Source organism: Triticum urartu, chromosome 7, assembly GCF_003073215.2.
Source record: "Triticum urartu cultivar G1812 chromosome 7, Tu2.1, whole genome shotgun sequence".
Classification (NCBI taxonomy): domain Eukaryota; kingdom Viridiplantae; phylum Streptophyta; class Magnoliopsida; order Poales; family Poaceae; genus Triticum; species Triticum urartu.
Window position 1 is genome coordinate 654,852,931 of NC_053028.1, and position 26,803 is coordinate 654,879,733.

Below are 26,803 nucleotides of genomic sequence, written 5' to 3' on the forward strand. Positions count from 1 at the left end.
GAGAAAATTATACACGCCCTTAATGTACTTGGAGCTGCGTCTGTTACCTTACATGCATTGTCGGTTCATCTGCGTGCATTATGTATAACTATTACAAATTCCTGTGCGTTGCAACGAGCAAATAAAAGTGCGCTTCATGTGCCATTTCTTATATCCAAGGCTGATAAACCAGAGTAATAATGTTAAACTCTTATTTTTGTTCAGAGCTTGAAGTGTGGACATGAAGAACCAACCTAACTTCCTGCATCCGTTGGAAGAGTAGTTGTGCATGGAATAGTATGTGAATCGGTTATATGTTTTGCTTTTTGAAAAAACACAAATGTTTCTTTATTTTTTAAGAAATTGAATATTTTTATTTTTTATTAGAACTGGAACATGTTTTGAAGTTGAACATTATATAAACACGCGATTTCATGATTGTTTTTAATGATTTTGTGAACAGTTATAATTGGTTTTTAATTGGAACCATTTTTTTGGGAATTTTCATCATTTCTTAAAAAGTTTAAACATATTTAAAACACGAATATTTTTTTTGATACCAAGAACATTTAGAAACACTCACTATCTTAAAAAAGCACGCCTCCGTGTTGGTATTGGTAAATAATAAATGATTATTGGTATCCGCACCATGGAGTGGAGTTAATATAGTCATAGTGGTGTCCTTTGATGGCACTCTGTTAGCTTAGCACTATCACTGGATGAAAGAGTGGTGTATTTATTTTTAGTGTGACATACAAACATTGGAATGTTCTATACTAATCGAGAGTTTAAAAACTAATCCAAAAGTTTTTTTAGAATTTTCAAAACATTTGAATGCAAAAGCATTGTTACTATGTTGGATTTCTTAGAGATAGTTGTTTGTTTGGTTTGGAAGGGCTTTTTTTTCATATTGAATATGCACGCGTGTTGCAACCGAAGAGAAAATTGATGTGTCCACCAAAACACCCATCAGTATAGCATGGCAGGGGCAGGGAGGTGCATGCAAATGGATTGGTCAGTTTCGCTTTAACCCTGAGAACCAACCTCTGATTGGATGGTTTGGAGGGCGATGGTACCCAATACCAGCAAGAATTAAAACCTAGCCTTGATGCTTTCATGTCTCACAAAGGCGAAATATTATTTCAGTGGATGGTGACGTTCGCTCGAAGTGAGACACTTGTGGTGTGTTCATCAATCTCAAGACCTGTTGGCTCAGTCTCTCTGTAGGTGTTAGTGTATGTACGTGTTTGTGAGTCTGTGTTTGTCTTTGTTTTTCAAAAGAAGGTTCCCTTTAACCTTTGTATGCATCATTTAATGCGTCGTGCGTTGCACCAGAAGGAGAAAGTCTTCTCATGTTTTCAGTGACTCGTTCATGTTGGCACTTTTCATGGTTGCCACCATCGTCAATGATAATATAATTTTTGGTGTCCACAATTAATTTTTTTTAATGAAACTACATTCATGTCCTTCGATGTTGCCTCAATCAACTTCACAATATCACTGGATGTGAGAGGAGTGGTGCATTGAAGTGGGATTGTTTATATACAGTTATTTATTAATATTTGAAAGCAAACATGTTTTTGCTATCTTGATTTTGTTTTTAGAAAATGTTGGTTGTTTGGTTTGTCAAATTGTATTATGTTCCTTTTCTTTTTTGTATTTTCTGGACTTGGCCCAAACACAAGCTTCTCATGTAGATTGTAGGCTCTTTCCTTGAAAAAACACGCACACTTCGAATAGTCCAGAACGGCACACACACACACACATCTCTTACCGTTCCACATCACAATAACAAACAAAAGTTTCCTAGCACATAATCTTAGTGTGCACGTATCCAACGGCTTGGAAAGGTGATTCAGACTACGTTAAATCTCAATTGACTGAGATTTAGCGAACCCCTTTAAAATTAGTAACTAAACTCACTTAAAAGAAATAATTTTTAATTAGTGCGTCTAATTTTCTTTATAAGTTTCAATTTAATCTAACATATGCCTGTAAGATCCTTCACGTTTGACAATATTTTTTATAGAAAACTTAGTTTTTGTGACCATATTTATCTTCCCGAGCACACATTTATATACACACGACATACAATTGCAAGTGTTCCTTACCACTCATATCACCCTTGAGCTAAAATAAGTGGACCAAGCATAAAATTTCAAATGGGCATATGGGACAACAGAGACCTACAAAGAGTTCATTATGTAAGTTAGATACGTAATAGTACTGTACATCTGAAAAATGCAGACTTTAAGTTACAGAAAAGTGTGTAAAGTATAATTTAAACCAATTATCAATCACAAATTCACAATTATTGTACGTTAGAAATTATCATAGACAAGTTTTTACAAAATAACGGCGAAACTGCATACACAAAAGACTGATAGAAACTACAACCACAATCAGCGCCGCTAGCAGCTGATGGATTATTAGGAGCCGTGAGGACCGGAGTCAAGCTCTTGGCAGCCGCGCTCTTCTGCCAGCCCAATGCGACACTCTCCGATTATTGACTTCTGCTACGACAAGTCCATCGATGTATAAAAGTCGATAAGATAAAGTGCAAAGAAGCGAAGTGGGACTATTATATCTACCGGGACACCATTTTCTGTAACAGAACATACCAGCTGAGTTGGCGTCATCCTTCCGGACGGAGGGCCTTGGTCGTGGGTTTGAAACTCACGTGAAGTATTTTTTGCATCATTTTTTTCCTTTTGACCAGGCCCAGTCGAGCGAGCTGGAGGGACGAAACAGCGACTTATAAGAATTGACATACACGATCAATGAACAGTTTTTTTAGTACCACCTCGCGTATAGGTTTTAAATCCAAAGTGAAAGCGTAAAGTTATGAGAAGAAGCGCATTGTGACGATGAATCCACAGATTCAATCCATACTTTATTATTAGGAAAAGATTAAGTGTATCAAAAACCTTTACGGAACATCTTGAATACAGAAGTGACCTAATTAATAGAAGTTCATCATCACATTCAAACCAAAGTACAGTAGTGATCAAATGTTATTACTGAAAAAATAAATACATAAAGTTCATACATATATAGTTCTCATTGAAAAACATATATATAGCTCTCTAAAGCATCTAATTAAAACATACATTGAAACTATGTAAAACATTTCAATGCAACAACAAATGCGATCATAATCGCAACTAAGGTAGCAATTGATTCAACGGCATAATGATACCAAGCCTCGATATGGATGACATATTTTTTAATCTTTCTAATCTTCAAGCGCATTGCATTCATCTTGATCTTATGATCATCGACGACATCCGCAACATGCAACTCCAATCTCATCTTCTCCTCCTCAATTCTTTTCAATTTTTCCTTCAGGTAAATGTTTTCTTCTTCAATTAAATTTAACCTCTCGACAATAGGGTTGGTTGGAATTTTCGGTTCACATACCTTCTAGATAAAAACATGTATGTCACATTGGTCGACATAATTGTCATAAACATTAAATGAACCAAATAGTTATAAAAGATAATATATACCACATCTTAATCGTAGACAGAACGAGGGCCGACAGAGGCGGATACCAAAACCATCGCACTGTATAATAACAAACAATAATAAAAGTAAGAAAAGTCCACAAGTATCTATCTAAATCATACAAGAACTTTTTTCTTTTAGAAAGAAGATAAGAACAAGAGGCTCACCAAGGTGGTGCCGGCGACGAGATCGGCACGGGTGATCGACGACAGTGAGGATGGGGACGGGACTGGACGGACCGCCAAACCTAGACAAATCTTGAGGAAAATGGAGCTTGGACAAGGAGCTTCGAAAGGAGAAAGCTTAAGTGTGGCTCGGACATTCCATCGAACACCTCATGTGCATAGGAGGTGAGCTAGAGCACCACAGAGCTCTGCCACGGCCAGCCAAAAAAACAGAGTAGTGCACTGCTCTGCTCGCGGGCAGCGGGTATATATAGGCTTCCCTTTGGTCCCAGTTTGTGGCTGGAACCGGGACTAAAGGACAACATTTGGTCCCGTTTCTAGCCACAAACTAGGACCAAAGGGTGTGATCCAGGAGCGAGCCCTATTGGTCCCGGTTCGTGTCTGGAACCGGGACCAAAGGGGTCAAACGAACCGGGACCAATGTGTTGGGGAACGTAGCATGCACTTTCAAAATTTTCCTATGCTCATGCAAGATCTATATAGGAGATGCATAGCAATGACAGGGGGAGAGCATCTTCATACCCTTGAAGATCGCAAAGCAGAAGCGTTTATCAACGTGGTTGATGTAGTCGTACACCTTCACGATCCGTCCCGATCAAGTACCGAACGTGCGGCACCTCCGCGTTCAGCACACGTTCAGCTCGATGACGTCCTCGCCTTCTTGATCCAGCAAGACGGGCGAAGTAGTAGATGAGTTCCGGCAGCACGACGGCGTGGTGACGGTGTTGGTGAAGAACAATCTCCGCGGGGCTTCGTCAAGCACAACGGAAACTATGACGGAGGATAAACTAGAGAAGACGGGGTTGCCGGCACACAGCTTGGTGATTCTTGATGTCTTTGGTGCTAGCCCTTTCCCTCTATTTATATGTTGAGCCTTGGGGTCAAAACTTGGAGTAAAAGCCTCCATAAAGTCAGTTTCACCCGAAAGGCAAGAGTCCTTCTTGGACTCCAGGGCCAGACGCCAGGGTTCCCAGCGTTTCGACCCAGACGCTAGGGACCTTGGCGTCTGGCCCCTGGACTCCGCAAAACTTCCATTTGCGCTTTCCAAAAACCTTGTGAGCTTTCCCCCTTAGCCAAAATAAAGTGTTCTCGTACCCAACCATATCGGAAACATATGGAACCCCTTCCGGTGAACTCCGGAACCCTTTCGTAGACCAACCACTATTATCCCATATATTAATATTTACCTCGGGACCATTCCGGAGCTCCTCGTCATGTCCGTTATCACATCCGGGATTCCGAACAACATTCGGTTACCAACCTACATAACTCATATAGTACTATATCGTCAACGAACGTTTAAGCATGCGGACCCTATGGGTTCAAGAACTATGTAGACATGGCCAAGACACTTCTCCGGTCAATAAACAATAGCGGAACCTGGATGTCCATATATTCTATGAAGATCTTTATCGGTCAAACCTTATGACAACATACATAATTCCCTTTCTGAACGGTATGTTACTTGCCCGAGATTCGATCGTCGGTATCCTCATACCTAGTTCAATCTCGTTACCAGAAAGTCTCTTGACTCGTTCCGTAATGCATCATCCCGCAACTAACTCATTAGTCACTTTGCTTGCAAGGCTTATGGTAATGTGCATTCCCGAGAGGGCCCACAGATACCTCTCCAATACATGGAGTGACAAATCCTAATCTTTATCTATGCCAACTCAACAAACACCTTCGGAGACACCTATAGAGCATCTTCATAATCACCCAGTTACGTTGTGATGTTTGATAGAACACAAAGTGTTCCTCCGGTATTCGGGAGTTGGATAATCTCATAGTCAGAGGAATATGTATAAGTCATGAAGAAAGCAGTAGCAATAAAACTAAACGATCATAATGCTAAGCTAACGGATGGGTCTTGTCCATCACATCATTCTCTAATGATGTGACCCCATTCATCAAATGACAACACATGTCTATGGTTAGGAAAGATAACCATCTTTGATTAATGAGCTAGTGAAATAGAGGCATACTAGGGACACGCTGTTTGTCTATGTATTCACACATGTACTAAGTTTCCGGTTAATACAATTCTAGCATGAATAATAAACATTTATCATGATATAAGGAAATATAAACAACAACTTTATTACTAGCACTAGGGAATATTACCTTCAGTCTCCCACTTGCACTAGAGTCAATAATCTAGATTACATAGTAATGATTCTAACACCCATGGAGTCTTGGTGTTGATCATGTTTTTATCGTGAGAGAGGCTTGGTCAATGGGTCTGCAACATTCAGATCCGTATGTATCTTGCAAATCTTTATGTCTCCCTCCTTCACTTGATCGCGGATGGGATTGAAGTATCTCTTGATGTGTTTGGTTCTCTTGTGAAATCTGGATTCCTTCGCCAAGGCAATTATATAGTATTGTCACAAAAGATTTTCATTGGACCCAATGCACTAGGTATTACACCTAGATCGGATATGAACTCCTTCATCCAAACTCCTTCATTTGCTGGTTCCGAAGCAGCTATGTACTCCATTTCACACATAGATCCCGCCATGACGCTCTGCTTGGAACTGCACCAACTGGCAGCTCCTGTTGGGGAACGTAGCAGAAATTTAAAATTTTCTATGCATCACCAAGATCAATCTATGGAGTCATCTAGCAACGAGAGAGAGAGAGGGAGTGCATCTTCATACCCTTGAAGATCGCTAAGCGGAAGCGTTCAAGAGAACGGGGTTGATGGAGTCATACTCGTCGTGATCCAATTCACCGATGATCCTAGCGCCGAACGGACGACACCTCCGCGTTCAACACACGTACGGAGCGGAGACGTCTCCTCCATCTTGATCCAGCAAGGGGGGAGGAGAAGTTGATGGAGATCCAGCAGCACGACGGAGTGGTGGTGGAAGTAGCGGGGTCCCGGCAGGGCTTCGCCAAGCACAAGCGGGAAGGAAGAGGTGTCATGGGAGGGAGGGAGGCGCCAGGGCTTCAGGTGTGGCTGCCCTCCCTCCCCTCCACTATATATAGGGTCCTAGGGGGGGCACCAGCCCCTTGGAGATCCCATCTAGGGAGGGGGCGGCAGCTCTAGGGGTGGCTTGGCCTCCAAGCCAAGTGGAGGCGCCCCCACCCCTTAGGGTTTCCAACCCTAGGCGCATGGGAGGCCCAAGGGGAGCGCACCAACCCACCAGGGGCTGGTTCCCATGCCCCTTCAGCCCATGGGGCCCTCCGGGATAGGTGGCCCCACCCGGTGGACCCCCGGGACCCTTCCGGTGGTCCCGGTACAATACCGATGACTCCCGAAACTCTCCCGGTGACCGAAACTGGACTTCCTATATATAAATCTTTACCTCCGGACCATTCCGGAACTCCTCGTGATGTCCGAGATCTCATCCGGGACTCCGAACAACTTTCGGTTAACCGCATACTAATATCTCTACAACTCTAGCGTCACCGAACCTTAAGTGTGTAGACCCTACGGGTTCGGGAGACATGTAGACATGACCGAGACAACTCTCCGGTCAATAACCAACAGCGGGATCTGGATACCCATGTTGGTTCCCACATGCTCCACGATGATCTCATCGGATGAACCACGATGTCGAGGATTCAATCAATCCCGTATTCACTTCCCTTTGTCTATCGGTGCGATACTTGCCCGAGATTCGATCGTCAGTATCCCGATACCTTGTTCAATCTCGTTACCGGCAAGTCTCTTTACTCGTTCCGTAACACATCATCCCGTGATCAACTCCTTGGTCACATTATGCACATTATGATGATGTCCTACCGAGTGGGCCCATAGATACCTCTCCGTTTACATGGAGTGACAAATCCCAGTCTCGATTTGTGCCAACCCAACAGACACTTTCGGAGATACCCGCAGTGCACCTTTATAGCCACCCAGTTACGTTGTGACGTTTGGTACACCCAAAGCATTCCTACGGTATCCAGGAGTTGCACAATCTCATGGTCTAAGGAAATGATACTTGACATTAGAAAAGCTTTTAGCATACGAACTACACGATATTGTGCTAGGCTTAGGATTGGGTCTTGTCCATCACATCATTCTCCTAATGATGTGATCCCGTTATCAACGACATCCAATGTCCATGGTTAGGAAACCGTAACCATCTATTGATCAACGAGCTAGTCAACTAGAGGCTTACTAGGGACATGGTGTTGTCTATGTATCCACAGATGTATCTGAGTTTCCTATCAATACAATTCTAGCATGGATAATAAACGATTATCATGAACAAGGAAATATAATAATAACTAATTTATTATTGCCTCTAGGGCATATTTCCAACATTCTCCCACTTGCACTAGAGTCAATAATCTAGTTCACATCGCTATGTGATTAACACTCAAGGTCACATCCCGATGTGACTAACACCCAAGAGTTTACTAGAGTCAATAATCTAGTTCACATTACCATGTGATTAACACTCAATGAGTTCTGGGTTTGATCATGTTATGCTTGTGAGAGATGTTATAGTCAAAGGGTCTGAACCTTTCAGATCCGTGTGTGCTTTACAAATCTCTATGTCATCTTGTAGATGCAGCTACCACGCTCTATTTGGAGCTATTCCAAATAACTGTTCTACTATACGAATCCGGTTTACTACTCAGAATCATCCAGATTAGTGTCAAAGATTGCATCGGCGTAACCCTTTACGACGAAGTCTTTTATCAACTCCATAATCGAGAAACTTCCTTAGTCCACTAGTTACTAAGGATAACCTTGACCATTGTCCTGTGATCCATTCCTAGATCACACTTGTACCCCTTGACTGACTCATGGCTTGGCACACTTCAGGTGCGGTACACAGCATAGAATACTATAGAGCCTACGTCTAAAGCATAGGGGACGACCTTCGTCCTTTCTCTCTCTTCTGCCGTGGTCAGGTCTTGAGTCTTACTCAATACTCACACCTTGTAACACAGCCAAGAACTCCTTCTTTGCTGATCTATTTTGAACTCCTTCAAAATCTTGTCACGGTATGTATTCACTTGGAAGTACTATTAAGCATTTTTGATCTATCCTTATAGATCTTGATGCTCAATATTCAAGTAGTCTAATCCAGGTTTTCCATCGAAAAACACTTTTCAAATAACCCTGCATGCTTTCGAGAAATTCTACATCATTTTTGATCAACAATATGTTAACAACATATACTCATCAGAAATTCTGTAGTGCTCCCACTCACTTCTTTGGAAAAACAAGTTTCTCATAAACTTTGTATAAACCCAAAATCTTTGATCATCTCATCAAAGCGTACATTCCAATTCCGAGATGCTTACTCCAGTCCTTAGAAGGATTGCTGGAGCTTTGCATACTTGTCAGCATCTTTCAGGATTGACAAAACCTTCTGGTTGTATCACGTACAACCTTTCCTCAAGAAAAATGTCGAGGAAACAATGTTTTGACATCCTTTCTGCAAGATTTCATAAATAATGCAGTAACTGCTAACATAATTCCATCAGACTCTTAGCATCGCTATGAGTGAGAAAGTCTCATCGTAGTCAACTCCTTGAACTTGTCGGGAAACATATTAATGACAAGTCGAGCTTTCTTAGTGGTGACACTTACCATCATTGTCCGTCTTCCTTTTAAAATCGATCTGCACCCAACAGCCTTACGACCATCAAGTAGTTTTTTTCAAAGTCTATACTTTGTTTTATACATGGATCCTCTCTCGGATTTTATGGCCTCGAGCCATTCATTGGAATCCGGGCCCACCATCGCTTCTCCATAGCTCGTAGGTTCATTGTTGTCTAGCAACATGATTTCCAAGACAGGATTACGTACCACTCTGAAGTAGTACACATCCTTGTCGACCTATGAGGTTTGCTAGTGACTTGATCCGAAGTTTCATGATCATTATCATAAGCTTCCACTTCATTTGGTGTAGGTGCCACAGGAACAACTTCCTATGCCCTCCTATACACTAGTTGAAGTGACGGTTCAATAAGCTCATCAAGTCTCCACCACACTCCCACTCAATTCTTTCGAGAGAAACTTTTCCTTGAGAAAGGACCTGTTTCTAGAAACAATCACTTTTGCTTCCGGATCTAGATAGGAGGTATACCCAAGTATTTTTGGGTATTCTATGAAGATGCATTTATCCGCTTTGGGTTCGAGCTTATCAGCCTGAAACCTTTTCACATAAGCATTGCAGCCCCAAACTTTTAAGAAATGACAACTTAGGTTTCTCTAAACCATAGTTCATATGGTGTCGTCTCAAGGGAATTGTGTGCTGCCCTATTTAAAGTGAGTGTGGTTGTCTCTAATGCCTAACCCATAACTGATAGTGGTAATTCGATAAGAGATATCATGGTATGCACCATATCCAATAGGGTGCAGTTGTGATGTTCGGACACACCATCACACTATGGTGGTCCAGGCGGTATTAGTTTGAAACAATTTCCACAATGTCTTAATTGTGTGCCAAACTCGTAACTCAGATATTCATCTCTATGATCATATCATAGACATTTTATCATCTTGTCACGACGATCTTCAACTTCACTCTGAAATAACTTGAACCTTTCAATAATTCAGACCTGTGTTTCATCAAGTAAATATACTCAGCATCTACTCAAATCATCTGTGAAGTAAGAACATAACGATATCCACTGCGTGCCTTAGCACTCATTGGTCTGCACACATCAAAAATGTATTACTTCCAACAAGTGGATTTCTTGTTCCATCTTACTGAAAACGAGGCATTTCAGTCATCTTGCCCATGTGGTATGATTTGCATGTCTCAAGTGATTCAAAATCAAGTGAGTCCAAACGATCCATCTGTATGGAGTTTCTTCATGCATATCTACCAATAGACATGGTTCGCATGTCTCAATCTTTTCAAAACGAGTGAGTCCAAAGATCCATCAATATGGAGCTTCTTCATGCGTTTTATACCAAAATGACTCAAATGGCAGTGCCACAAGTATGTGGTACTATCATTACTATCTTATATCTTTTGGCATGAACATGTGTATCACTACGATCGAGATTCAATAAACCATTCATTTTAGGTGCAAGACCATTGAAGGCATTATTCAAATAAACAGAGTAACCATTATTCTCCTTAAATGAATAACCATGTGGCGATAAACATAATCCAATCATGTCTATGCTCAACGCAAACACCAAATAACAATTATTTCGGTTTAACACCAATCCCGATGGTAGAGGGAGCGTGCAATGTTTGATCACATCAACCTTGGTAACACTTCCAACACATATCGTCATCTCACCTTTAGCTAGTCTCCACAGCCTTTTATTTCAAGTTACTAATGCTTAGCAACCGAACCGGTATTTATTACCCTGGTGCTACTAGGAGTACTAGTAAAGTACACAATAATATGACGTATATCCAAAATACTTCTATCGACCTTGCCAGCCTTCTCATCTACCAAGTATCTAGGGCAGTTCTGCTTCAGTGACCGTTCCCCTCATTATAGAAGCACTTAGTCTCGGGTTTGGTTCAACCTTGGGTCTCTTCACTAGAGCAGTAACTGATTTGCCGTCTCATGAAGTATCCCTTCTTTCCCTTGCCCTTCTTGAAACTAGTGGTTTAACCATCAACAATTGATGCTCCTACTTGATTTCTACTTTCGCGGTGTCAAACATCGCGAGTTGCTCAAGGATCATCATGTCTATCCCGGATATGTTATAGTTCATCACTAAGCTCTAATAGCTTGGTGGCAGTGACTATGGAGAACTATCACTATCTCATCTGGAAGATTAACTCCCACTTGATTCAAGCGATTGCAGTACTCAGACAATCTGAGCACATGCCCAACGATTGAGTTTTTCTCCCTTAGTTTGCAGGCTTAAGAAACTTGTCAGAGGTCTCATACCTCTTGACATGGGCACTAGTCTGAAATTCCAATTTCAGTCTTTGTAACATCTCATATGTTCTGCGACGTTTCAAAACGTCGCTGGTGCCACAATTCTAAACCGTTAGTATTACATACTGAACTATCACGTAGTCATCAAAACGTGTATGTCAGATGTTTCCCAACATCTACATACGACGCTCGAGGTTCAACACACTGAACGGTGCATTAAGGACATAGCCCTTCTATTCAGCAATGAGGACAATCCTCAGTTCACGGACTCAGTCCGCATAATTGCTACTGTCAACTCTCAACTAAATTTTCTCTAGGAGCATATCTAAAACAGTAGAACCAAAGCATGAGCTATGACATAATTTGCAAAGACCTTTTGACTATGTTCATGATAATTAAGTTCATCTAATCAAATTATTCAATGAACTCCCACTTAGATAGACATCCCTCTAGTTATCTAAGTGATACATGATCCGAGTCAACTAGGCCGTGTCCGATCATCACGTGAGACAGACTAGTCATCATCGGTGAACATCTTCATGTTGATCGTATCCACTATACGACTCATGTTCGACCTTTCGGTCTTCCGTGTTCCGAGGCCATGTCTGTACATGCTAAGCTCGTCAAGTTAACCTAAGTGTATTGCGTGTGTAAATCTGGCTTACACCCGTTGTATGCGAATGTTAGAACCTATCACACCCGATCATCACGTGGTGCTTCGGAACAACGGACCTTAGCAACGATGCACAGTTAGGGGGAACACTTTCTTGAAATTATTGCGAGGGATCATCTTATTTATGCTACCGTAGTTCTAAGCAAATAAGATGTAAACATGACAAACATCACATGCAAATCATAAAGTGACATGATATGGCCAATATCATCTTGCGCCTTTGATCTCCATCTTCAAGGCGCAGCATGAACACCATCTTCACCAGCATGACACCATGATCTCCATCATCGTGTCTTCATGAAGTTGCCTCGCCAACTATTACTTCTACTACTATGGCTAACGGTTAGCAACAAAGTAAAGTAATTACATGGCTTTTTCATTGACACGCAGGTCATAAATAAATTAAGACAACTCCTATGGCTCCTGCCGGTTGTCATACTCATCGACATGCAAGTCGTGATTCCTATTACAAGGACATGATCAATCTCATACATCACATCCTTTTGGCCATATCACATCACATAGCATACCCTGCAAAAACAAGTTAGACGTCCTCTAATTGTTGTTGCATGTTTTACATGGCTGCTATGGGTTTCTAGCAAGAACGTTTCTTACCTACGCAAAACCACAACGGTGATATGCCAATTGCTATTTACCCTTCATAAGGACCCATTTCATCGAATCCGATCCGACTAAAGTGGGAGAGATAGACACACGCCAGCCACCTTATGCATCAAGTGCATGTCAGTTGGTGGAACCAGTCTCACGTAAGCGTATGTGTAAGGTCGGTCCGGGCCGCTTCATCCCACAATGCCACCGAATCATGATAAGACTAGTAACGGAAAGCAAATTGAACAAATCATCGCCCACAACTACTTTGTGTTCTACTCGTGCATAGAAACTACGCATAGATCTAGGTCATGGTGCCACTGTTGGGGAACGCAGCAGAAATTTAAAATTTTCTACGCATCACCAAGATCAATCTATGGAGTCATCTAGCAACGAGAGAGAGGGAGTGCATCTTCATACCCTTGAAGATCGCTAAGCGGAAGCATTCAAGAGAACAGGGTTGATGGAGTCGTACTCGTCGTGATCCAAATCACCGATGATCCTAGCGCCGAACGGACGGCACCTCCGTGTTCAACACACGTATGGAGAGGAGACGTCTCCTCCTTATTGATCCAGCAAGGGGGGAGCAGAAGTTGATGGAGATCCAGCAGCACGACGGCGTGGTGGTGGAAGTAGCGGGATCCCGGCAGGGCTTCGCCAAGCACAAGCGGGGAGGAAGAGGTGTCATGGCAGGGAGGGAGGCGCCAGGGCTTCAGGTGTGGCTGCCCTCCCTCCCCTACACTATATATAGGGGCCTAGGGGGCGCCGGCCCCTTGTAGATCCCATCTAGGGAGGGGGCGGCAGCCCTAGGGGTGGCTTGGCCTCCAAGCCAAGTGGAGGCGCCCCCACCCCTTAGGGTTTCCAACCCTAGGCGCATGGGAGGCCCAAGGGGGGCACCAGCCCACCAGGGGCTGGTTCCCACCCCCTTCAGCCCATGGGGCCCTCTGGGATTGGTGGCCCCACCCGGTGGATCCCCGGGACCCTTCTGGTGGTCCCGGTACAATACCGATGACTCCCCCGAAACTCTCCCGGTGACCGAAACTGGACTTCCTATATATAAATCTTTACCTCTGGACCATTCCGGAACTCCTCGTGACGTCCGGGATCTCATCCGGGACTCCGAACAACTTTTGTTTAACCGCATACTAATATCTCTACAACTCTAGCGTCACCGAACCTTAAGTGTGTAGACCCTACGGGTTCGGGAGACATGTAGACATGACCGAGACAACTCTCCGGTCAATAACCAACAGTGGGATCTGGATACCCATGTTGGCTCCCACATGCTCCATGATGATCTCATCGGATGAACCACGATGTCGAGGATTCAATCAATCCCGTATTCAATTCCCTTTGTCTATCGGTACGATACTTGCCCGAGATTCGATCGTCGGTATCCCGATACCTCGTTCAATCTCGTTACCGGCAAGTCTCTTTACTCGTTCCATAACACATCATCCCGTGATCAACTCGGTCACATTATGCACATTATGATGATGTCCTACCGAGTGGGCCCAGAGATACCTCTCCGTTTACACGGAGTGACAAATCCCAGTCTCTATTCGTGCCAACCCAACAGACACTTTCGGAGATACCCGCAGTGCACCTTTATAGCCACCCAGTTACGTTGTGACATTTGGTACACCAAAAGCATTCCTACGGTATCCGGGAGTTGCACAATCTCATGGTCTAAGGAAATGATACTTGACATTAGAAAAGCTTTTAGCATACGAACTACATGATCTTGTGCTAGGCTTAGGATTGGGTCTTGTCCATCACATCATTCTCCTAATGATGTGATCCCGTTATCAACGACATCCAATGTCCATGGTCAGGAAACCGTAACCATCTATTGATCAACGAGCTAGTGAACTAGAGGCTTACTAGGGACATGGTGTTGTCTATGTATCCACACATGTATCTGAGTTTCCTATCAACACAATTCTAGCATGGATAATAAACGATTATCATGAACAAGGAAATATAATAATAACTAATTTATTATTGCCTCTAGGGCATATTTCCAACAACTCCACCATTCAATATAAATACGTATCCGGTTTGTGACTTAGAGTCATCCGGGTTAGTGTCAAAGCCTGCTTCGACGTAACCATTTACGACAAGCTCTTTGTCACCTCCATAAACGAGAAACATATCCTTAGTCCTTTTTAGGTATTTCAGGATGCTCTTGACCACTGTCCAGTGATCCACTCCTGGATTACTTTTGTACCTCCCTGCTAAACTTATAGCAAGGCACACATTAGGTTTGGTACACAGCATTGCATACATGATAGAACCTATGGTTGAGGCATAGGGAATGACTATCATTTTCTCTCTATCTTCTGTAGTGGTCGGGCGTTGACTCTGACTCAACTTCACACCTTATAATTCAGGCAAGAACCCTTTCTTTGACTGATCCATTTTGAACTTTTTCAAAACTTTATCAAGGTATGTGCTTTGTGAAAGTCCAATTAAGTGTCTTGATCTATCTCTATAGATCTTGATGCCTAATATATAAGCAGCTTCACCGAGGTCTTTCATTGAAAAACTCTTATTCAAGTATCCTTTTATGCTATCTAGAAATTCTGTATTATTTCCAATCAACAATATTTCATCTACATATAATATTAGAAATGCTATAGAGCTCCAAAAGTTTGTATAAAACCATATGCTTTGATCACACCATCAAAGCGTATATTCCAACTCCGAGAGGCTTGCACTAGTCCATAAATGGATCGCTGGAGCTTGCACACTTCATTAGCACCTTTAGGATCGACAAAACCTTCTGGTTGCATCATATACATCTCTTATTTAAGATATCCATTAAGGAATACAGTTTTTACATCCATTTGCCAAATTTCATAATTATAAAATGCGGCAATTATAATCATGATTCGGACAAACTTGAGCATCGCTACGGGTGAGAAGGTCTCATCATAGTCAACTCCTTGAACTTGTCGAAAACCTTTCGCAATAAGTCGAGCTTTGTAGACAGTAACATTACCGTCAGCGTCAGTCTTCTTCTTGAAAATCAATTTATTCTCTATGGCTTGCCGATCATCGGGCAAGTCAACCAAAGTCCACACTTTGTTCTCATACATGGATCCCATCTTAGATTTCATGGCCTCAAGCCATTTTGCAGAATCTGGGCTCATCATCGCTTCCTCATAGTTCGTAGGTTCGTCATGGTCAAGTAACATGACCTCCAGAATATGATTACCGTACCACTCTGGTGTGGATCATATCCTGGTTGGCCTAAGTGGTTTGATAGTAACTTGATCTAAAGTTTCATGATTATCATCTTTAGCTTCCTCACTAATTGGTGTAGGAATCACTGGAACTGATTTCATTGATGAACTACTTTCCAATTCGGGAGAAGGTACAATTACCTAATCAAGTTCTACTTTCCTCCCACTCACTTCTTTCGAGAGAAACTCCTTCTCTAGAAAGGATACATTCTTAGCAACGAATATCTTGCATTCGGATCGGTGATAGAAGGTGTACCCAACAGTCTCCTTTGGGTATCCTATGAAGATGCATTTCTTCGATTTGGGTTCGAGCTTTTTCACATAAGAATCGCAACCCCAAACTTTAAGAAACGAGAGCTTAGGTTTCTTGCTAAACCACAGTTCATATGGCCGGTGTCGTCTCAACGGATTTAGATGGTGCCCTATTTAATGTGAATGCAGCCGTATCTAAAGCATAACCCCAAAACGATAGCGGTAAATCGGTAAGAGACATCATAGATCACACCATATCTAATAAAGTATGGTTACGATGTTCGGACACACCATTACGCTGTGTTGTTCTAGGTGGCGTGAGTTGCGAAGCTATTCCACATTCTTTCAAATGAAGACCAAACTCATAACTCAAATATTCTCCTCCACGATCAGATCGTAGAAACTTTACTTTCTTGTTACAATGATTTTCCACTTCACTCTGAAATTCTTTGAACTTTTAAAATGTTTCAGACTTATGTTTCATTAAGTAGATATACCCATATCTGCTCAAATCATCTGTGAAGGTCAGAAAATAACGATACCCGCCGTGAACCTCAACACTCATCAGACCGCATACATCAGTATGTATTATTTCCATTAAGTCAGTGGCTCGCTCCATTTTTCCGAAGAACGGAGTCTTAGTCATCTTGCCCATGAGGCATGGTTCGCAAGCATCAAGTGATTCATAATCAAGTGATTCCAAAAGTCCATCAGCATGGAGTTTCTTCATGCCTTTACACCAATATGACCTGAACGAGAGTGCCACAAATAAGTTGCACTATCATTATTAACTTTGCATCTCGTGGCTTCAATATTATGAATATGTGTATCACTACAATCAAAATTCCACAAAAATAGACCACTCATCAAGGGTGCATGACCATAAAAGATATTATTCATGTAAATAGAACAACCATTATTCTCTGATTTAAAAGAATAACCGTCTCGCATCAAACAAGATCCAGATATAATGTTCATGCTCAACGCTGGCACCAAATAACAATTATTCAGGTCTAAAACTAATCCCGACGGTAGATGTAGAGGTAGCGTGCCGACGGCGATCACATCAACCTTGGAACCATTTCCGACGTGCATCTTCACCTCATCCTTAGCCAATCTTCATTTAATTCGTAGCCCCTGTTTCGAGTTGCAAATATGAGAAACAAAACTAGTATCAAATACCCAGGCGCTACTACGAGCATTATTAAGGTCCACATCAATAACATGTATATCAAATATACCTTTCACTTTACCATCTGATAATCCACAAGTATAGGGGATCGCAACAGTTTTCGAGGGTAGAGTATTCAACCCAAATTTATAGATTCGACACAAGGGGAGCCAAAGAATATTTGAGGGTATTAGCAGCTAAGCTGTCAATTCAGCCACACCTGGAGATTAATTATCTACAGCAAACTGACCAGTAGAAAACTAGTTTGATAGTTTTGATAGTAGTGACAGCAGCAATAGTAACAGTAACAGTGATAGCAGTAATCTTGTAGAAAGTGTAACTATGATAATAATAGTAGTAACTTAGCAGAAACAATATGGAGAAGTTCGTAGGCATTGGATCGATGACTTGTTGGATGATATTCATCATGTGACAGTTATAACCTAGGGTGATACGGCACCAGCTCCAGTTCATCAATATAATGTAGGCATGTATTCTGTAAATAGTCATACGTGCTTTATTACAAGAACTTGCATGCCATATTTTGTCCTACCCTCCCATGGCAGCGGGATACATATTGGAAACTAAGGGATATTAAGGCCTCCTTTTTATAGAGAACCGGAACAAAGCATTAACACATAGTGAATAAATGAACTCCTCAAACTATGGTCATTATCGAGAGTGGGCCCGGTTGTTGTCACTCCAGGGTTGTCGGATCATAACACGTAGTAGGGGACTATAACTTGCAAGATCGGATCTAGAACATGGATATAATGGTGATATCATAAATGGTTCAGATCTGAAATCATGGCACCTGGGCCCAAAGTGACAAGCATTAAGCATAGCAAAGTCATAGCAACATCAATCTAAGAACTTAGTGGATACTAGGGATCAGGCCCTAACAAAACTAACTCGATTACATGATGAATCTCATCCAACTCCTCACCGACTAGCGAGCCTATGAAGGAATTACTCACTATCGGTGGGGAGCATCATGGAATTGGCGATGGAGAAGGGTTGGTGATGACGAAGAACGAAGACCCCCCTCTCCGGAGCCCCAAACAGACTCCAGATCTTCCCTCCCGAGGAAGAACAGGGCTTGGAGACGGCTCCGTCTCGTGGATCACGATAATTCTTTTCTCCCTGATTTTTTCTCTAAAAATAGGAATTTATATTGTCAGGGTTGAGGTATGCGGGGCCACCAGGTGGGTACAACCCACCTGGGCGCGCCAGGAGAGGGGGCGCGCCCTGGTGGGTTGTGCCCACTCAGGGGCCCCTCTCCGGTAGGTCTTGGCTCCAGAAATACTTATATATTATATTTCTGGTGGGGTCACCATGGCCCACCTGTGTGCAAAGCACGTCGGTAGAACCAGTCTCATGAACGCGGTCATGTAATGTCTGTCTGGGCCGCTTCATCCAACAATACCGTCGAAATGTAAGACGTTGGTGGTAAGACATATGACTATTATCACCCACAACTCTTTGTGTTCTACTCGTGCATATCATCTACGCCTAGACCTGGCTCGGATGTCACTATTGGGGAACGTAGCATGAAATTTCAAAATTTTCCTACACTCACGCAAGATCTATCTAGGAGATGAATAGCAATGAGAGGGGGAGAGCATCTTCATACCCTTGAAGATCGCAAAGCGGAAGCGTTTATCAACATGGTTGATGTAGTCATACACCTTCACGATCCGTCCCGATCAAGTACCGAACGTACGACACCTCCGCGTTCAGCACACGTTCAGATCGATGATGTCCTCATTGTCGCAACTACTCATGTACTACTACTACTACATCTATGAAAACTTGCATTGACCACTCGGAGATGTTCCCTGCAAACATAGATCACTAGCTTCACATTTCTATTCACAAGACCTAAAATTTCCTATTCTATTCAAAACACCTAAAATAGTCAACAAAAACCTACATTTACTCAAATGCCATATTATTCTATTAAAAACCTACATTCTATAATGTCTACATTCGAATTACTTACATTCCACAAGAATAGGAGAGGGAAGGGATGGAGGGAGGAGGGAGGGAGGAAGGGGGGGGGAGGAGGGGGGGGGGAGGAAGGGGGGGGGAGGAGGAGGGAGGTAGGAGTACCTACCTCACTAGCGGTGGGTGGGTGACTGAAAGCACAAGTGCTCCCTGGGTCGTTTTGGTAGTTAATGTCAACATATCTCTTGTTGGACTAATGTTCTTATCTAGTATATTTCAGATAAGTTCCAAAATGGAGTAGCATGGACAAGAGGATGTGGAACCCCTTCAAGATGCTAAGGACAAAGGATTGGCTCAAGCTCAAAAGCTCAAAACTCTACATTTTCATTTTAGTGATCTAAGATCACATTGTGTCCATAGGAAAGCCAATACTATTAAAAGGGGATGAGGTATTGCTTAATGGCTTGCTTGCTCAAAATGCTTAGTGATATGCTCCAAAAACCCTCAACTACTTTCTCATATCCACATATGTCCCAAACCAAAAGTCAAACTCGGCCCCACCGAAATATTCTATCGGGTGCCATCGAGTTCACTTGACATAGCCACTGCCACAAACCCTAATCAATTCAGTCTCACCGAGATGGGCTCGCAAACTCTCTGTTACCTATTGTAATTAATTCGGTCCCATCGAGATAAGCAATCGGTCCCACGAGTTTGCCTAACCAACTCTCTGTTTTGCTTATTACCAAAATCGGTCCCACCGAGTTTGTGTAATCGGTCAAACTGAGATGAGGTTTTACCCTAACCCTAGCACATCGGTTCCACCGAGTTGATCATATCGGTCCCACCGAAATGCCTAACGGTCACATTTTGAACTGAATTGGTCCGACCGAGTTTTCTGATCCGGTCCCACCGAGTTTGGTGAATTGTGTGTAACGGTTAGATTTTGTGTCGACGTTATATATACCCCTCCACCCTTCATTATGGGGAGAGCCATCAGAACGTGCCTACACTTCAGCATTCATTTTCTGAGAGAGAACCACCTACTCATGTGTTGAGACTAAGATATTCCGTTCCAACCATTTGAATCCTGATCTCTAGCCTTCCCCAAGTTGCTTTCCACTCAAATCATCTTTCCACCAAATCCAAATCTGTGAGAGGGAGTTAAGTGTTGGGGAGACTATCATTTGAAGCACAAGAGCAAGCAGTTTATCATCAACCACTACTGCAGTATGCTGCTAATGCGACACTACGATCAGAGACCCTTCGACGAAACTGTGTGCGATGCCATAATTGCAAATGGTGGTGTGAAAAAACCGTCAAAAAAGGTGCAAAATGTTTGCGATGGAGGATGCATCAAACACAGTTCAGATTTTAGTTGCGTGTGCGATCCAGGGCATATGGTTCAGCTCAGTTAACCGTTTGCGATGAGGAGGAACAAAAGAAACGGGAAGCCAGATGAAGGTGTGTGCGATGTACATCATACGGTTCAGTCGGATGAATTGTTTTTGATTAGGCAACACAAAAGAAACGGGCAGCCAGATGAAGGTGTGTGCGATATATGTCATGCGGTTCACTCGGATGAACTGTTTGCGTTGAGGCAAGAGAACAGAAACGGTTCAATATAACTAGATGTTTGTGATACGCCGCAAACAGGTCTGTAATCAGAAATGTGTGTGAATACCGATAATAACAGAAATGGTTCCCTACCGTGGTCCATGTTCATCCGATCATCATCTCCTACTTTTGCTAGTTAGATGTTCCTTCTATGCTAAGTTTCCATTAATTGATGGTGTTTTATGAACACGCCATCGTTTCCCGCCATTTCCTCACCTGTTTCCCACCACCCAGCGATATTGCGCATAGGCGGCGTGCGAAGCACGGAGGCGACAAGCACAACCTGTAGCACATCCACCTTTTCAAAGCATGCCAACCCACCAAAGCGCTGCCTCTGCCATCAACCTCGTCGATGAGGAAAATGGGCATGCGCCATGGCCCGCCAAGGCCAAGGCGCTCCCTGGCAACGCGACGGACGACACTGTGATGTGTGTCATCGCCAAGGTTGAGAAGACCTTTGGCGCATGGTGCTTGAGCGCTGCGGATCAAGATAGGCATGTCAGCGCCGATAGGCTGCAGCTCGCCGCACAACATGATCGATGGCGCGCCACAAAGCAAGCTAGGCGCGTCCGTGCCGATAGGCTGTGGCTCGCCGCACGACGAGACCGTAGGAGCGCCGCAGAGCGAGAGGCGCGGCGCGCCGCACAGCAGGAGCGGATCCATCGGCACTTGCCTATTATTGACACGGCATCGCAGCTAGGTACATGTCCTATCAGTACCCCCATTCCTCGCCAGGAGTGGGCAGAGGCCCTCAGTGCCATACTTGCACCAGAGGCCGGCCGCGCCGTACTTGCACCGGACGTCTGCTGCGCTGTTCGCATGGGTGCCTCTATTCGCCTTGTCCGCGACCCGCTTGATGCCAACGCGCTGGTCTGTAGGCTCGACCGGCTCCTTGGGCTAGGTGTCCACCTGGGCGTAGGAGAGGACCATGGCTGTCGCATCCTCAAGCTGGTGATCTCCGATGAAATAGCCAACTTGGAGCTCGAGATCGCGCTCCAAATGTACCGCGAGCGTGACGACCGCTTGGACGAACGCCTGCACGAGTTCAGGCAGAGCCAAGAGCTACCATAGGCAAGTGCTGCTGGTCATGGTCTCATGGACGTGTTTTATTTTGAAAAGTCGTTTCGACGTGGATAGCTATGTATTCACAGCAATCATAGTATTGCTCTGTTTCAATGTGTGTACTCTGTTTTCCATTCTTATATGTTCTATTTCAATGTGTGTATATACGCTTTGCATTCTGTATATGTGGATGATAACAACTAGATTCAAATTAGTATACCAAAACATATAGAAAATGGAATTCATCATATATATATATATTTTATATATATTAAATGTTCATTAGTTCATCACAGAATATATATATATATAATATCATCACATATACGTGATGATATTTAACTACTATGTACAATGCATAAAATTGAATACGAACAATACTAAAACTAATAATCCCTCCTGGGGCCAGTATTCCGGCAGCCCCTTGCCAGCAGCTCCTTGGTGCGCGGCATAAGTACTCTGCCTCCTTCGCCTCGCAGCGCTTGACGTACCGACCTGCCTCTTGCTGGCGGACGCGCGCGGCTGATCTTGCCATTTCGTTGGGCGCCCACCAGAGCTCCTCGGTGGTGGCACACTGGAGCTTATCGGCCCACCTCCACGCAGCGACGAGGTGCCCAGTGCATATGACCTTCCTCGCGAAGTGCCCATCATCATACACCTCCTCGGCACAACGACGCTCTCGGCCCCAAAGCTCCGCCGCCTCCTTTTTCCACGCGGCATCACAGGCTTCACAGGCCGCCTGGTACCTGGCTTCCTCCTCTGCCATCTCCTTCTTGAATGCCACTTGCTTGGCTTTCTCAGCCGGCGGCAGCGACTTCCACAGACAAAGATTGTACTAGCCCCAAAACCAATCCAAAGTTGGGGGGTCCGGCGCAGCCTCGTCAGGTAGCGCGTAGGGGTCCTCATCGCTGCTAATCAAGTGAGCGTCCTCGGGGGGCGGTGACTCCTCGTCGGCGCGTGGGCAGACCGGTGACGCGATGTGTTGGTGGGAAACGACACCTATGGGGTCACTGGTATCCCTTCTACGGCCGGCGGGCGCAGCGTTGTGCAAAGAGCGGGTCTGGCGGTCAGCACACAAATCGTTTACCCAGGTTCGGGCCGCACACGTAAAACCCTAGTCCTGCTTTGATATGTATTTAGGTGTTCTTGTGTTCTTGAACTAGCTGCAGTGGCTCTCTCGTCCAAAAGATCTGAATCCCACTCCAGTACGCCTCGAGCCTCCTTTTATAGACAAAAAGGGGTTGCCACAGTGGCACACAGGAGGTGGAAAGGTGTACAAGGGCTAAGTCTATCCCCTGGCATCGTCGGACAAACGCATTTAATGCGCTGCCGACGTGCCCCTCCTGCTTTATTGGGGATGGCAAAGAAGCTCGTCCCAGCTGTCGTCGCCTCGCCTGGCTCCGACGGGCGTCCAAGCTGACGAGGCATTCTAGCGCCACGTTGGCTGGCTGCTAGGCTGGTGCGGTGGTGGAGCCTTCACGATGATCTGCCACGCTGAGTTGGTGTAGAGGCCGCGCGCTGCCACGCAGATGCCTGCCCAGCTGGTCGAGCTGGCAGCTGTATGGGAGCGGCGGTGGAGGCTTTGGCAGACTCGGGCTTGGCTGTGGCCCCAAGGGCCCGGCAAGGCTCTTGCTGCGCCACCACGGTCGTCCCCGACAAGGGCTTGCCGGGGGTCTCGTGGAGCTCCTTGGCAAGGATCTCGCCAAGGGTCGTCGTCTTCTGGTTTCCATCTGATCTTGTGTGTCTATGGTCTCTACAAAGATCTGCATGCCACCACGGAGATGCCTCCCGATCCTTGGTTCCAATATGGCATAGGAACCCCTTAGGCTCAAGGGTGGCACGCTCTGCTAGTGTCAGGCAAGTTGCCCCGGCAAGGATCTTGCCGAGGCCACGGAAGCCACCCCGGCAAGAGTCTTGCCGGGGGAGTCCACCTCGCCCTCTTGCTCTCTTTGCGTCTCTGGTCTTGGCGTTGCTCTGGTCATCTTGTGCTTCGGCATCCCTCCTCTGCCCTGCTTAGTGTGGCCGTGGGCGCGGCTCTGACTGCCCGTGCACAAGTAAAGTGGTGGAAAAAAGGAGAGCCCCTACTCTTGTACACCAACAGGAGCCCCCAGGCCTGGGCCACACATAAGCGCGACGCGTTGTTGGGCTAGGCCCAGAACGGTGTGCGGGTAGGTGGGGAAGATTTTTACCGCAGTAATTTCCCCGTCCGCTGTGCTTCCCCATGACCCACGTTGAACGCGTGATGTGGAGGGTCGTGCGTGACGTGGGGGTCGTGCGTGGGGCGGTTTCCGCACGCATGCACCACATCGTGATAAAGAGGCGGCCCGCGCCTTCCCCATAAAAAGGAACAACCGCGGGCACGCTGCTCATTTACCCTTTGTGTCTTCTCCAATCTTGGAACCGCCGTCCCCTCCTTCTTCCTCCTCAAGCCCTTGCTCTCGCTCGCCACCGCCGCGTTTTCGCTGCCTTTTCTCCTCCATCTCTCGCAGCCGCCATGGCACCCAAAACTAGCAAGAGCAAAGGAGTGGCCAGGGACGCCGGGGGGACGGAGCCGCCAGGTTGAGCGAGTCAGTGAGACGACGGGGCATCCGGCCACGCGCATCATCCCCGCCGGTTGCGCCAAGGCCGCCCAGAATCGGTACCCATTCTTAGTCGACTACTTTTCCTGTGGCCTCTGCCCGACTTTCTCTGATTTCTTCAACGACATCATGCACACCTACGGCTTCCATCTTCTGGATTTCACTCCGAACATTGTGGCATGCATGTCTCTTTTTGCCCATCTCTGCGAGGGCTTCACCGGAGTGCTTCCCAGCACGGCGCTCTTCCGCCACTACTTTTATCCTCGGATCCAGAAGGGAGGCGCCATCTCTGGTTGTGTCACTTGGATCCCAAGGCCCCTGGAGAAGGGGATGTATCTAGAGGGCGCCCAGAAGGAGAGGTGGGAGGAGTGGCGGAGCCGTTGGTGCTGGATTGAGGAGAAGGACCCTCATGAGTTTTGGCAAGTTTGCCAGACACCGCCGGTCCGCGGAGATGACTGGGGCGACGTCGACGCCCAGGACAGGAGGCTCACGGTTGCCACCACCAGGATCCACCACCTCACCGCTGCCGGGCTCACCCTGGAGATGATTGGGGCGGATTTCATCCGCCGCCGCATCGCTCCTCTCCGCAACAAGGGGAGACCGGCTTGGCTTTTAAGCAACGCGGACGACATCATGCGGCTCTGCCCTGGCCTGAACCACAACTTCTCGGTGATGGTGCATGCCCACTTATGCCAGCGGCTCTTCCAGCTCGATGTGAGCCATGACGGTAGGGCCGAAAGGGCCGGCAAGGCCGCGAAGGCCGGCAAGGTCGCCAAGGGGCCCTTGTTCGGGTTGCCCGCGGGGATGGTCCCGCTGAGCAACAACTCTCGCCGAACCGACATCATTGCCATGATGCCGGACTTCAATGCCCACGGCCTTGACCCAAATTGTGCCGAGCCGGAGGTGGATCAGGTGTGAGTTCTTCGACACCTTGGTGGAGAGGTACGTCCACGAGGAGCCGCGGCTCATCCAGGACACCACCAGGTGGAGCTTGACTACATCGCCGCCAGGGCGGTGGAGGTGGAGCTCGCCAAGGAGGCCGGTAGCGCTGGCGGCATGGAGGACGAGGCCGCGACGGCCGCGGAGGAGAGGGAGATCGCTCAGTGGGCGGAATCCGCTGGGGAGGCCAGCAGTGCCGGCACCGGGGCCCCTCTCATTAAATACGACACCGATTAGTCATCTGAGGAGGAGGCTGAGGCTGTCAAGTCCTCGGCCACGAGGATAGGGCGTGTCCTGTGGCGGACCGTCTCCGGTGAGCTGGTCCGGCCTGGCAGGACCGCACAACCGCAACAACCTCTGGTGGCGCCCATGCGCCAGACGAGGGCCGCGGCGACGGGGAAGGCGGTGAAGGTTGCAGTGGCGAAGAAGAAAGCAGCTGCCCCTTCTTCGTCCAAGCGTCCCCCAACTCCACCTGCTTCCGCTTCTCCCGTAGGTGACGACACGGAGGTCTTCTTTGACCTCGTGTATCTTAGCCCGAGGAGGAAGAGGAAGGCCGCGGAAGAAGAGGCGGAAGATGAGTAAGTGTCTCGTCCTTTGTCATCTCCGTCTGTCGGATGTGGGGTTCTGACAAACCTTTGAGGTTCAAACACTGGGGTGCGCGCGAAGTATTTCCCTCCTACCAATCTACGCCCTAGCTCACTAAGATCTCGCAGACGAACTCAACCAACTCGCAACACAGAAAGACACGAGGTTTATACTGGTTTGGGCCACCATTGTGGTGTAATACCCTACTCCAGTGTGGTGGTGGTGGATTGCCTCTAGGGCTGATGATGAAGAGTACAAGGGAAGAACAACCTCCTGAGGTTGAGGTGTTCTTGAGCTCGGTGTGCTTGTGTGTGTCTGGATGGTCTGAATGATCCGTTCCTTACTAAGGTGGTGGCTAGTCCTATTTATATTGGCCCTGGTCCTCTTCCCAAATATCGAGGGGAAGGGAGCCAACAATGGCGGGCTAATTCGAAGGGGGACAACTAGTACAAGCTATCCTGACAAAAGTGGTCTTTGCATGCGAAAAGCTCTGTGGTGACGCCGTCTTGGGCTCCACGATGACCTCTGTTTTGTCGTTCTCTTGGTCTTGGTCTCATTGCACCAATATAGCAACCTTAGCCTGATGCCTCGGTACTCTTCGCCTGCGCTGGCCTCCTTAGCACAAA